Genomic DNA, 14,189 nt, shown 5'->3' with positions numbered 1-14,189 from the left:
ATTATGAAATACGAGAAGCTGGAAATAATTATTAAAAGATATAAAACAAAATAATTACAAAGTAGAATATGTTCCTGGTAGCATTAAATATGAGTTTTTTTTATTTTGAGGAAACAAACATGGCATACTGCTTGCCTTAATGAGTTTGAAGACTTTATCTTGTGATAAAAACTCAGTTTAAGCTTTTTTACTTGGAAATAGTGAGTATTGAGCTACATGTATTCTGAAAAAACTACATCGGTTTTGACAATTTTCTTATTAAGATTAATCTATTGATTTAGACCAGAAACAAGTGAAAATTCCATTTTTCTGATTAATATTTTATGTAGCACAGTGTGTGATGTAGTCATTGTTCATAATTCATCTTTTTCCTGCAAAAAGATTTATCAAAATATATTGTCAGTACTTCTTATTTCAATGGTTCATACATGATATGTCCTGATGCTAAGAACTTCAATTAATTGATACTATATGCTTTTAAAAGAGAGACGAAAGATACCACAGGGACATTCAAACTCATAAGTCGAAAATAAACTGACAACGCAATGACAAAAAAGGGACCAACAGACAAACAACAGTACATAAAACACATCATAGAAAACTAAAGACTTAGCACCCGTCGTGTTGCTCATGTTAGTACAATTCTGGTGATAAGTCTAATTCGTTAAGTCACATTTAGTGAAAAAGGAACGAGGTTGAAGTTACGACAATTGGAACATATCCGTTGTCATCTGTGTCATAAGTGTATCATTTAAATAGTAAATTAATCTTTTTAAAGTTTGCCAGACTAGAACGCATTTAAAATTTTATTGTATTAATGTAATATATCTCCATGATATTTTACCTTATATTAACATCAGTTTATAGATTTTAGCAACATGATAATTAATCTAGTAATATTTTAATGCTAATCTACTATGTACTTTAATATAACTAACGGTCACTTTTATCTCAATAAGCATGCAATAATACTATTATACCAATGCTTACATTATAACGAAATCGTGTCTCCCTCTGGCAATTCAAAAACGACACTAAAAACATTCTGCAAATGAAACATATAAATGTATTATCAAAATTTGGAAGAAAAACCGACATGGTTAGAAAATACAAATAATTACAGCATTACAAACACAAATCCATTTTATTATTCTTGTCATGGTTAGAAAATACATAAAAATAACACCATTACAAACTCAATCCCAATTTTATATTCTATTTTTAGAAATTTACCTGTGATAAAATAAACGTCACAAAAATACGTCACTTTTTGTGGCATTGATACATTCGTGTGACGCACAGTTTATAATTCTATTGTGGTGTCCTGGTGTACTGTCGTAATTTATGGGAGGTGTCCGTTGTTATTCTGTGGTTTACATGTTGTAATGTACTATTATATTATTTATTTATGTATTTCTCTGTGCTGAGTGTTCTTGCGTTTATTTGTACTGTATTCCTGTCACGCAATGTTGCCATTTTAGCGGTATTTTTAATTTTGCCATATAAGCGGGAGGTTTGACTAGACATAAATAAAGGCATCAGTAGTATACCGCTGTTCGAAAGTCATAAATCGATTAAGACAAAAACAAATCCAAGTTACAAACTAAAACCGAGGGGAACACATCAACTATAAGAGGAAAACAACGAAACAACAGAAAAACTGAAGTGAACAAAAAACAAACGACAATGCAACACACAGAGAAACAAACAATAAGATAACAGCTGCCATTTTCCTGACTTGGTAAAGGAAACCAGGTTCAACCCACCATTTTACTTAAAATGTCCTGTACCAAGTCAGGAATATGGCAGTTGTTATCAAATAGTCCGTTTTTATATATATTGGCGTTTGTTTTTGTAGCAGCTCAGTGTTTCTGTTGTTCCGTTATTTTCCTCTTATAGTTGATGTATTTCCCTCGGTTTTGGTTTGTGACCCGGATTTGTTTTCGCTTAATCGATTTTTGACTATTGAACAGCGGTATTCTACTGTTGCCTTTATTGATATCAACTCGAGTAATTTAATTTCAATATAATAATATACGAGCCTTCGGCGAGTTTATTATTACTATCTAAATTAAATAACGAGAGTTGATATCAAGCGATATCCAATTCTTACAAGTTGTTAAACCTATTCTCTTATGTTCAACACTCTCTTTGTGTTAAGTTAAAATTTCCGCGAAGAGTTGATCTAGTCTTTTGCACATTCAAGTATGACGTCACATGTCCTGTTCCGTTGTCACACTTTTACTTTGGACATTTTAAAACTTTTTGTACGTTTCAGAATGTAATAAGATTTGACTAAAAAGAAGATTTTCATGTAAAAAGTGTGAGTGTTTTGTATATTATTGAAGAAATCACATATGACTTTCGAACAGCGGTATTCTACTGTTGCCTTTATTGATATCAACTCGAGTAATTTAATTTCAATATAATAATATACGAGCCTTCGGCGAGTTTATTATTACTATCTAAATTAAATAACGAGAGTTGATATCAAGCGATATCCAATTCTTACAAGTTGTTAAACCTATTCTCTTATGTTCAACACTCTCTTTGTGTTAAGTTAAAATTTCCGCGAAGAGTTGATCTAGTCTTTTGCACATTCAAGTATGACGTCACATGTCCTGTTCCGTTGTCACACTTTTACTTTGGACATTTTAAAACTTTTTGTACGTTTCAGAATGTAATAAGATTTGACTAAAAGGAAGATTTTCATGTAAAAAGTGTGAGTGTTTTGTATATTATTGAAGAAATCACATATGTATGTTGCCATGGACGAAATGTACATCATCTTAACCTTTGAAAGTCATCAATGACCAAACAAATAGCCAATGGAAATGTCGTAATATCGTTTTATGATGCTTGATAAGCCAATCAAATTAACGCAGATGTTAGTATCAAACTCTGTGCAGTGTGATACGAGAAATATCTCATCATGCAAGAAATAGATAACAGAGATGAATGTTAATTCTGATAATTTCGATTATAATGTTGTTATACTTGTCTGATGCAATAATACTATATAGTTATCTCAGTAATTATTTAGCAAACCCTTTGAATTGAGTATCAGTAATCATCATTTCATTTGTACACAAGAGGTAAATAAATCGAATATTGATTACAGCAATGAATTAAAGAATCAAACAACTAACTTTAGAACTAAATAATCATGGTGTGATTAGTTGAATGAATACCGAATACTACTATTCAAGATGCCTACATATTCCACTTAGATATGATCGAGTATGTGTCATTTGTTGGTAGATGCACATTAATTTGTTACTTTTTCTGTCTTTGTATTTATTGTATTTTCCCATTAAGATAAGACTAATCGAAATAATGCAATTAAAGCAATTATAGGACTTTAAAAAAAAATTATGCTTAAATCTAACAGAAAAGTTGATATCTAACATTGAATAAAGTAACTCTCTCTTAGGGCACCAGTGATCCTTTTGTGTTGGTAGGTGTGTTTAAAAATGGAAAAGGAGGGGGAGGGGAGGCTAAGTATATGTTTTAATCTTAGTTTCTTGAGAAAATAAGATATGTTTAGGAAGCGAAGAAACATTATATAGATTGTTTTGTTTCTGAAATAAAAAAAAAGATACTTAGTTGCTCATGGGTAATATTAACATCCTATTCTTGATTAAACGTATGTTTTCGATCAACTGTTACTGCCCGTTGTGATCAGCAATGTATGTGTAAACATCTAGCTAGAAATCTTGTTAAAAGCCAGTATTGTCGACATATCTGTCTGTTAAAAGATAAAATATGTGATAAATATATAAGTTTTGTTCGCTTTCAACCAACAAAATGAGAATAAATGGAGCTTGTCAGTAGACAGTTATAATTTACAACGCACTTACCGATTTCAGCGTTACTAATGAGTCACGCGCGTCTGGCGTTTACATTTTTTATCCCTGTTATCTCATTTTATGTACCACAACATCTATGTAAAGTCCATATTTTCACCGTTATTTGTGTACACCGAATTTCATGACGAATGAGTGTGACATTTACAAGCTAGAAATTGACGTTAATGATTCATAGTTTTTTTTTGCGATTTCTAAATGTAGCCTGTTAGTGGTCATGGGAACAATGGTCATGAATGAACTCTTTCCTTATTTTGAGATAATGATGTCGAAATGTGACAGGTTTATAATCCCTTGATTTAAGACCAGCCAAACAATCAACATTTTATAGCAATTTCACCGAAAATTTAATGTATTCAATCAAATTTCGCATAGTTAACAAGATGAAGTAATAGATGAGAATCTGATGCAGTCATCGAAAGTCAGTGTGAAACAGCAATTACCAGCCCGCGATTGAAGACATTTTGCGTTTGTTTTATAAAATATTTTGGTGTTTTATATAGCTGATTTGGGAAGCATCTAGTTTTTTGGGGGTATTATCTTGTTTTTTTGGTTATTTTGGAATTTCTATTGTCCGCCTTCCGGCAAACATTTTCACTCGTAGGGTATAAGTTAAAATTTGTTGAAGACTTATCAAATTTGACATTAACTAGCAGTCCAGTTGGCATTTTTAAATCATTTTTCGACAAATAACATTTATCAATCTTACATGTTAGGAAATGCCCAATTTTTTTAAAACTCTTATAGTATACAATCTATATTAATGTGAAGCAGCGTGGATATAAGAGTACTTCAGAATATATCACTAGTTTGAAATTTGAAAAAGAAATCACTCAAAGTTAGCCCCTACCTATTTTTGGTCGGTCGTTATTTCTCTAGAACGAGCCCCAGGTTGAAACGTCGAAATACAGCGCAAGATCATGAAAAGCACTCAGAAAAAAAGTCAAATCCATTCGTAATAATTTATAACCATCCTATACCTTTTTGATAAATGATAGAGACACATTAATAATTATACATACGATAACGCCATGGCATTGTCAGTTTGTGCTCTGTCTTTGCATTTGAATATCCCTTTGGTATCTTTCGCCTCTCTTTTATAGCTTTAATGATTCATTTTAGTGAAGTTTGAATTGTAGTTTAAGAGATATTAAATTACTTTCTTTAACAAGGAAAACCTGTCAATTATAAAACAACTAATCAACGATGCATGATTGTTATTTATCACAATAAAAATAAGTTAAAATGTTTTTGTTATTTGAGTTTATGTGGTTCATAGATTTAACAAAAGAGAATTTTACACTTAATGTATTCAAAGATGATGTTGTAGAACAGTATTTGCGAAGAATATTTAATACGACACATTATTATTATGTATGTTAGAATAATCGTTATTGAAAAAGAAATATACACGCGATAACATCTTCAATTTTTATTTAATACTTTCTGCATTTTGCTAACAGTTTTTAATTGAATATAGAAAACAAAACGGTTTTAAAAAGAAGATTGTCAGTTGAACCCCAGGACTCAAGTTCTCTCTTATTTATATTGTAACACATCTGCGCTCATCACCATTGCATTTTTACTTTAAATTAACTGCATGTGTGCGCAGCCTTTTATAATATTTCATTTTCGTCAAATAGCTCAACAGACGAAAAATGTAAAACAAATATCAACATTTTATTTATTCAACTACATTTTCTAGCGTTAATTACAAGATCAGAGTCATGTATGTGTTTTCAGCTTTTACAAACACTAATACCCTGGTACTATAATATATCCAAGTTAAAAAACAATCTTTGGTTATAAGATGGCTTTATTTGATGCAAATTTAATGAATAGGCTAAACGTCAGTGTTTAAGCAAGCTTTCGGCATAAATAAATAGTTTGTTTAGGTCACCATTTATTACGTGACCAGTCGGATTATATTTGAATGAAGCACTACAACAGGTGTAGTCGGTAGATTAAAACTTGAAGTCGTCAATATTGCGACCCTGCAACTCGTCTTTCTCATTGAAAATTTAAGTCGCAATTTGTTTGGTATAGGCATATATATAACAAATAACCAGACTGATCTATAACGTATGGAGGTTTTTTTTGTGTCGACTTATTTATGAAGATGGATGTTGTGAAAGTTGATTGTATCGAGAACTGTGTTGACAAAGGACGTTAGAGCGCATCGTTTCTACGTTTCATTTTTCCAATGCGAACTGGTCATAAATGCTAAGACTTACAATATCCGAAATGATAGCTGTAAGTTTGTATTAGTTTGAATGATGGTTTGTAACAATTTTATTTAGAAAATGGAGTTTTGCAAGTGAAGGTTAATAAAGCGTCGTGCGGATGTTATAAATATCTAACAGCTTCTGTATTAATGACAGATCATTAATATAGAGATCATGTGATATATGTGATGTAAAATAACGATGACCATTAATGCGTCAACGTCAAACGGCAGAGTTGGTTGAAAAACATGTATCACATTTACCGAGCTGCAGGAAGGACTAGATACAATACTTCTACCCTCAGTGTTGTCATCACAACCATATGGTGTCACAGTTTTCTTTAACCTTTTTTTGATTCAAGCGGCACTGTTGATTCTTTTGTAAAACGAATCGTGCGATAGGCGTACAAGATTATAAGCTGGTATATTCGATGAATTATTTTCGAATTCCCGAATTCAGTAGTCCTTCTTTTGCACACACAGAGGTGTTGCTTGATAATGATTGTGATTCCTGTAGTTAAATATTCGGGGATGCGATCTTGCCTTTTTAACCTTTTTGATTCGAGCGTAAATGAGTCTTTTGTAGACGAAACGTGCATCTGGATTACAAAATTTAAATCTTGGTATCTATGATGAGTTTACTTGCATAAAAAATTGGAATGATCATACTAATAAAGATGTTCAAAAACAATGTAATTTGCATTGTTGTTTATGTCTGATCTATATACCACGCAAACATAAATCAAGCCTCTTTTTTTGTGTTTTGTTTCACCAACCCACCACATCCAAGTCTACAATGGTTACACGTTGATTCGAAAACAAGATTTGTTGATTTATAATTCAGATCATCGTCGATTCTGGTATAATAAGAAACTTTATTTAAATTCCTAGGAAATTGAGCATCTGTTACCGACATTTCACAGGGTTTGCAGTCTTTGAATTTCCATTTTAAAATGAGACACTGCTTATCAGAAGCATGTATATACATCTGCGCTTCAGTATGCAGTTTCCAAATTGCAGTTGTCACTTTGTATTACTAGACAAATTCGGTATTACGGTTACAACCACCTATTGGTAGGCCGATACGATGTATCATTTAGTCGCTTAATCTATAATTTTACTGATTATGTCCTATCACCGATTTGAACATTTTAACTATGCTGACTTCGCTTGGTGGATAATGCATGCATACCAGAAAAAGCTTATCATTTCGACACATCAAGTTTCGAATATTTTGGAGTTCTTGTGATTTCTTTATTTTTTGTCGGTCACCTTTGCCACTTTGAAAACTTAACTTGAAGATTGTTTCATTGTTTTCTATTATAATAACCTGTTTTTCATTTTAGCGTAACGATGTATGAATAAACTCATCGTAGATACATTTTGTACCAGGATTACAATTGTGTACGCCAGAAATGTTTCGTCATTTAAAGACTCATCAGTAAGGATCGAATCATAAAAGTAAAAAAGGCAAACTAAAGTACGAAATTGAAGATTCTTAGTATTTCGAAAAATCAAAGTTTTGTAAACAGTTAATGTATATATATGACCATATCAACGATAATTCATAGCAGTACAGAAGTACTGACTGCTTGTTTGGTGATACCCTCGGAGAAGAAACTTCCACTATCAGTAGCAACGACCTAGTAGTTGTAAATAAACTCATCATTAATACCAGCACTTAAACTGTATACGCCAGACGCTCGTTTATTCATTTAATTTATTCACTTGATTTATTGATTCACACAACAATTTCAGACAGGTTTTGTTTTTGTTATTATCGTTGTAACTTTTGAAAGATATATCTTGCAGTAGGGACTCTTTCAAAGAGAATGGCTGACACTGGGTTCAACTTCTGTTTCAGTACACATCAAACTTTTCACTGTTTCGCTTTACTGTATACCTATTTGTGCGCCTAGTTTTGTTAGACGTCGACGTTTAACTGATATAATTGTCATTGTCTTCTTAGAAAGTAATATGTTTGGCACTATTGTATACGAACTATGAACTACAGTAAGATAAATGTACTCTGATGTGTTTACACTTTTTGCTGATGTTGTTACATATTTTGGATGGTGTTCTAGATTTCATGTCTCTTGAGATAATAAATTTGTTGGTAAATGAATACACAGATACATGATTTCGTTATTAGTTGTTAGTACTTTCAGATCGGTATTTTGTGTCTTTAGCCTTTTAACTGTCATACAAGTGGGAGGTTTAGATAGCTATCAAACTGAGTTTATTCCCCAATTTTCCCGGAAAATACCTGTTCCAAGTAAGGAATATGACAATTGTTTTCCAGTTGGTTGATTGTCGAGTGTTTGGATTTGTAAGGTATTATGGACCTTATTGAATTTTCTTTAGAGTTCGGTATTCCTGATAATGCATCTCGTGTTATAGGCGAGTGACAGTTTTCAAAAAGACGCTTGGTTAACGACTTTAATGCACCCAACTAACATACGTCTATATTATATATCATTCGAAAGCTTATTATCTGTACTTTCTGTTTTGTCCGGTCGTCAATAATTCGTACGGTTCAATTTTTGTTAAATTAAGGTCAAAGGTCAAGAATGGACATTCACAAATTTCACAAAATGCCCTTTACTGATTTTTGTATGTTATTTTTTTTCTTAAATTAATATGGACATAATAGAACAGCATACCATAATTCCTTATCAATTAAAAAATAAATAAATTGCGCTATATTTGCAAAAAAATGCAATTCTTAGAAAATAATTCAAAAATGATAAAATTGCGCTAAAAGCAAAATATTTCTTCAGGTATCAATATTTGTATGTCAAAAATAAAATATATTTATTGTTTATAGGTGAAGGGATTTTTTTCTTCATTTTAAACTGCAGTCAATAACAAATTTGTCAGGAATCAGCCTTCTAAGGAAGCTTTTTCAGTTGCCTTAAATACCATCATCTGCAAATAGAAATTCATTGCTTAGATAACACATCGATTGTTGTCAATATCAAGAGAACATAACTTTCCATGTTTAAAAAAATGGGGATAAAAGTGCTTATGGAATATACAAGATATATGCAGTAAAAATATATTTTTTCGATGTCAAAAGTGGAAAACATATTAAGAAGTTTATTTTCGTTAAAATTCGAATGACTACTGTTTTCAACGTGCTTTACTATCACAAATTCGGCTATTTTTTGTAATCACATTATTACCTCCTCATAGTTGTTTTATCAGAAACGACAGAACATGTATATTGTTGAAGACAAACATTTATATATAAAGTACTTTACTTCGTTTAATGATGATCACGAAATTACAAACAAAATAACAAAAACAGACAGAAGAGTTTTTAACAGGCTGGCAGTTATACTACATATTGAAATATTAAAGTTTAGCTCCCTAAATTCCCTTTAAAAGCATGAATCCCGAGTGTTATTTTCGGCAACCTAATATTGACTAAATATAATTTTTTTTAACGTAGAACAGCTGAAAAGCTATATGTTTGCAGATGGCGGTATTTTGGGCAACTGTATTGGTTGTTATGATTGGCTGTGTAATTAAAAAGAAATGTGATTGCAGTAATTTGATGATGGAAAAAACGTCCTTAACACTAAATGAAATATGTTATTAAGTTTTATGGTGACTAACAATTGAATCACTGACAAATACTTTGGTTTTCATTAATTTTTATCATTTTCACAGGAATTTCTGGAAAAAAGCGTTTAAAAATACGTCATTAATATCTCATAGTGCGTTTTATAACTGACTCATAGTTACTGTTCGAAAAGTTTTTATATATTTCCACACATAATTTTATTATTAAGAAGACAGAATATGCAAAAATACTGACATCTTGTAAAATAAGAAATTGTGATTTAACAGAAATTGCACCGTATGAATATTTGACTGACGACCGGGCAAAAAAAAAAAACAAAAAAAACCTCACAGATGATATGCTTTCGAATGGTATATGAATTAGCCGTATGTAAGGTGGGTGCATTAAAAATGAAACATTATGGTTAATGTCACTTGACTATTAGTTGTTTTAAGTACTCTGTACCGATCTGATGAGTCTAGACCTTTTTAAATTATTGTTTCATATTGTTTGTATGTTACGTTTTTATACCAAGGCCCATTGTAAAGAGAGGATATGAAGCCCGCAAACATGTTAAACCCCGCCACATTCTGCATTTGCTTGTTACAAGCAAGGAGACTGTAATTCTGAAGTTGTTGTATATCATATTTGTTTTTTCGATCATTGGTTTGTACATAAATCAAACTTAGTTTTTACTTTTAAACTGTTTTTATGTTACGTTTTTATACCAAGGCCCATTGTAAAGAGAGGATATGAAGCCCGCAAACATGTTAAACCCCGCCATATTCTGCATTTGCCTGTTACAAGCAAGGAGACTGTAATTCTGAAGTTCTTGTATATCATATTTGTTTTTTAGATCATTGGTTTGTACATAAATCAGACTTAGTTTTTACTTTTAAACTGTTTTTGGTGTCCTGGTGTGCTGTCGTAAATTCATGGGAGGTGTCCGTTGTTATTCTCCGGTTTACATGTTGTATTGCACTATTATATTATTTATTTATGTATTTCTCTGTGCTGAGTGTACTTGCGTTTGTTTGTACTGTATTCCTGTCACGTAGTGTTGCCATTTTAGCGGTATTTTTAACATTGCCATATAAGCGGGAGGTCATAAAACCATAAAACAAGGTTCAACCCACCATTTTGTTTTTAAAAATGTCCTGTACTAAGTCAGGAATATGGCAGTTGTTATCAAATCGTCCGTTTCTATGTATGTTGGCGTTTGTCATTGTTGCAGTTCAGTGGTTATGTTGTTCCGTTGTTTTCCTCTTATAGTTTATGTGTTTTCCTCGGTTTTAGGTTGTGACCCGGATTTGTTTTCGCTTAATCGATTTATGATTATTGAACAGCGGTATACTTCTGTTGCATTTATTTATATTATGTCATGTCGGGTACCATTATTTCTAGCTATGCGGTCTGTGATTTTACATTAATACCTCTCATCTTATTATCATACTAAAGGATATATACACAGTCATACAGTTTAATACTGTTCATCGCCTTTTCAAAATTTCATATTCAAAATCTCCACAATTAGGAGGAGCGAAATGTTAAAAAAACAAAGACACTTGGACCGGGTTCACCATATCTAGCTTTGTCACCTGCACAAACAACATTTTAATGATTATAAAGAGAGCAAAGGACATCGTTACAAATGAATATTTTTTCCAGAGCTATAGGTGCCCCAATATCCTTTCTCTCCGTATTTTAAATCTTGACTTCAAATTATATTTCAAGGTCAAATGTAAATTTGACGTTCTATGTTTTGCCGTTACCAAGTCAGGAATATGACAATTATTTTCTATTCGTTTGATGTGTTTGTGTTTTTTATGTTGCCATTTGATAGAGGATTTTTAGTTTTGAATTTTCCTTGGAGTTCGGTATTTTTGTTATTTTATTTTTGCCCTTTGCTATAACTTTATATTGATACATGATATAGAGATTGGTGATTTGCATTATGTTGGAAGATAGATGACCTTGAAAGATCAACACGATGTTACCTGTGTAAACCAAAAGAAACTTTTTAAAACTTATTTTAGGTAAAAATACCTAAAACTATATATTGTTGGAACAAGTGAAAAACAAAGTTTAACTTTTAAAACCGGCAGCGACATTTTGTTAAAAGTAAGTTTTTTTCATTACAAAACTGCTACAATAAAATATGTTATTTTGGAATATGCGTAAGATAAACTTTCTTCTGATACCAGAAGTATTCATTTATATGGTGTTACTATTTCCCTTTCCAATTCTCTTCAAAACTTATGTATTTTGAACCATAGATTTGAGATTAAAATTGTGAATGACTGGAAATATCAATACTGAACATTTTACTTTCAGTTTGATACAATTTGTTTGAAACAGTATGTTTAATAAATAATCTGAGTATTTGGTATATATTTAAAAACTGACGATCTATTCCCCAGGACACACTTACTGTGTAATTTCCATTTGTCTATATAATAACACTGAAATTTATTTTTGATGCGCTATATTAGAATTAAAATCTGGTAGTATTGAGAATTAATCAAAAATAATTAATACGTTACAATAGAATATTAATAGTCAATCTTGTGTCCTTTTTTCGGATTTTAGCAATGCCTTGTATTAGCATGTTGATGTTAAAATATATATATGTGTGCGTGAGTATCACTGAAATTAAATATTCAATTTTTAAATCGGTATGATGTGGTGAAAACAAATGAATGTATTGCAAAAAGTTAAATCCCGCTGCATTGTTTTATAACTTGTTGTCTCTTAGGGATCTTCAGGAATATATACCCAAAGGACGTAACTATACATTTCAAAACATCAATATTAATACTGATTGTCTCTACGATACGAATGACACCAGGTACAAGATATGTTGATGCCGTTTTGTAAATTTATTTTTTTCAATGTTTCTAAGCATGTCAAATTTGATGATTTTACTAATTTCTGTTTTTAATATTTAAACATGTCTGTCTATCTTCGATTCGTTCTTATTAAAAAATAACAAAGCCTAATAAATAGAAAAAAAATATATAACTCTAATCAAGTAATTTATGTCAAAATATGAAAAGTCTTATATCGTTTCAACCAATTACTGAATTTTTAAGTCATAGTATGGGCTTTTTTTCGAAGGAGAAAAAGAAGGTTGTATATTTGTTTTCCAGTATTTGTTATTGTATGAACAAGTCATGAAAAAGGTTTCCCTCAGCCTTACACAAATGGCATGAACTGTTTTCAAATATTTTCGATTGGGTTTATAGTTCATTACAAGGAAGAATGAAATAAAGCGATATCCATTTGAATATTTGGAATTCGTTGTTATCTATGTATTGCGATATGAGTATTATTTGAATTCATGTTTAAGTTATCTCGAAAAAAATTCCCCCACTTAAGAATACAGATTTTGCATGTTCAAATTATCAAATTCATGTATACTTTCCCTTAACAATTTTAATTGTCGACGTAGCCACCGTTTTTTCTAGTTGTCATCAATCTTCAAATATGTTCATTATTTCCTATTTCATTTCCTGAATCATTTTACAATTTGTATTGTATGAAACGTCAGGATTGCATATTGTCTGACGATCATTTAGAAAAAGTTGCTGGTAATTATACTTTCAACAAATTTAATCAATAATCTATAATACAGTTCCATTTGGTCAAATGAGTTATCATTTAATGTTTTAAAATTCAAGTTTACAGACGATCTGACGTCAATAGCAAATGCCTTTTGGGAAAGGTACGGGTCCATTTTCGTTCAAAATTGTCCTCTTTTGTCGACAATTAATGTTTGTTTACGTTATTGATGATAACACACTTATTAATTTAACAATGCTGTAGCATGATCTTCAGTTTTTACAAACCGATTTTGATTTCTAAAAATTATTTAAGCATTTTCAGTCTATTGGAAAAACAAAAGTCTAAGCCTTGTATCTATGATGAGTTCATTGTTAAAAATGCAGAACCGTTTCTCGTTTAGATTTAAAATATTTCTAAAATTTGTATTTCTTGATTGACAAGAGAGAAGAAACATGCCAAAGAGACATTTAAACTCATAAGTTTAAAATAAACTGACAACGCCATGGCTAAAAACGGAAAAGACAGACAGACAAACAACAGTTAACAAAACACAACATATAAAATTTAAATAAAGGCAACAGTAGTATACCGCTGTTCGAAACTCATAAATCGATAGAGATAAAAACAAATCCGGGTTACAAACTAAAACTGAAGGAAACGCATCAAATATCAGAGGAGAACAACGACACAACAAAAACACAACATTAAAATGTAACACACACAGAAACGAACTATAATGTAACAATGGCCATTTTCCTGACTTGGTACAGGACATTTTAAGAAAAAAATGGTGGGTTGAACCTGGTTTTGTGGCATGCCAAACCTCCCGTTTGTATGGCAATGTTAAATATAACATTAAAATGACAACATTACATGACACGACTACAATACAAATAAATGGGAGAACATATAGGACAAAGAAACACACGAATAATAGCTAACAAAAGGTACTAGGTTTAAAATTTAA

General features: G+C 31.2%; 1 protein-coding gene and 1 long non-coding RNA gene across 51 annotated transcripts in view; one reads left to right on the top strand and one right to left on the bottom strand.

Annotated features, from left to right (window-relative positions):
* LOC127719315 (uncharacterized) overlaps nucleotides 1-8,922 on the top strand; it is a 49,042-nt gene extending 40,120 nt beyond the window's left edge. The window contains exon 2 of the long non-coding RNA XR_007990214.1: nucleotides 6,190-8,922. This is a non-coding gene — a long non-coding RNA (uncharacterized LOC127719315). The remainder of the gene's footprint in view (nucleotides 1-6,189) is intronic.
* Nucleotides 1-14,189, bottom strand: part of LOC127719308 (uncharacterized) — a 188,608-nt gene that overhangs the window by 53,088 nt on the left and 121,331 nt on the right. For 44 of the 50 annotated variants that reach the window (XR_007990200.1, XR_007990205.1, XR_007990206.1 and 41 more), the window contains 3 exons: nucleotides 4,889-5,044; nucleotides 3,603-3,748; nucleotides 991-1,045 (listed from right to left, as the gene is read on the bottom strand). The gene's annotated coding sequence lies outside the window, so the exon portion shown is untranslated. The remainder of the gene's footprint in view (nucleotides 1-990; nucleotides 1,046-3,602; nucleotides 3,749-4,888; nucleotides 5,045-14,189) is intronic. The other 6 variants (XM_052225330.1, XM_052225358.1, XM_052225326.1 and 3 more) reach the window with 5 other exon arrangements.

This window comes from Mytilus californianus, unplaced genomic scaffold (genome assembly GCF_021869535.1).
Source record: "Mytilus californianus isolate M0D057914Y unplaced genomic scaffold, xbMytCali1.0.p SCAF_11, whole genome shotgun sequence".
NCBI classification, from domain to species: domain Eukaryota; kingdom Metazoa; phylum Mollusca; class Bivalvia; order Mytilida; family Mytilidae; genus Mytilus; species Mytilus californianus.
This window is presented reverse-complemented; position numbering and strand designations above follow the sequence as displayed.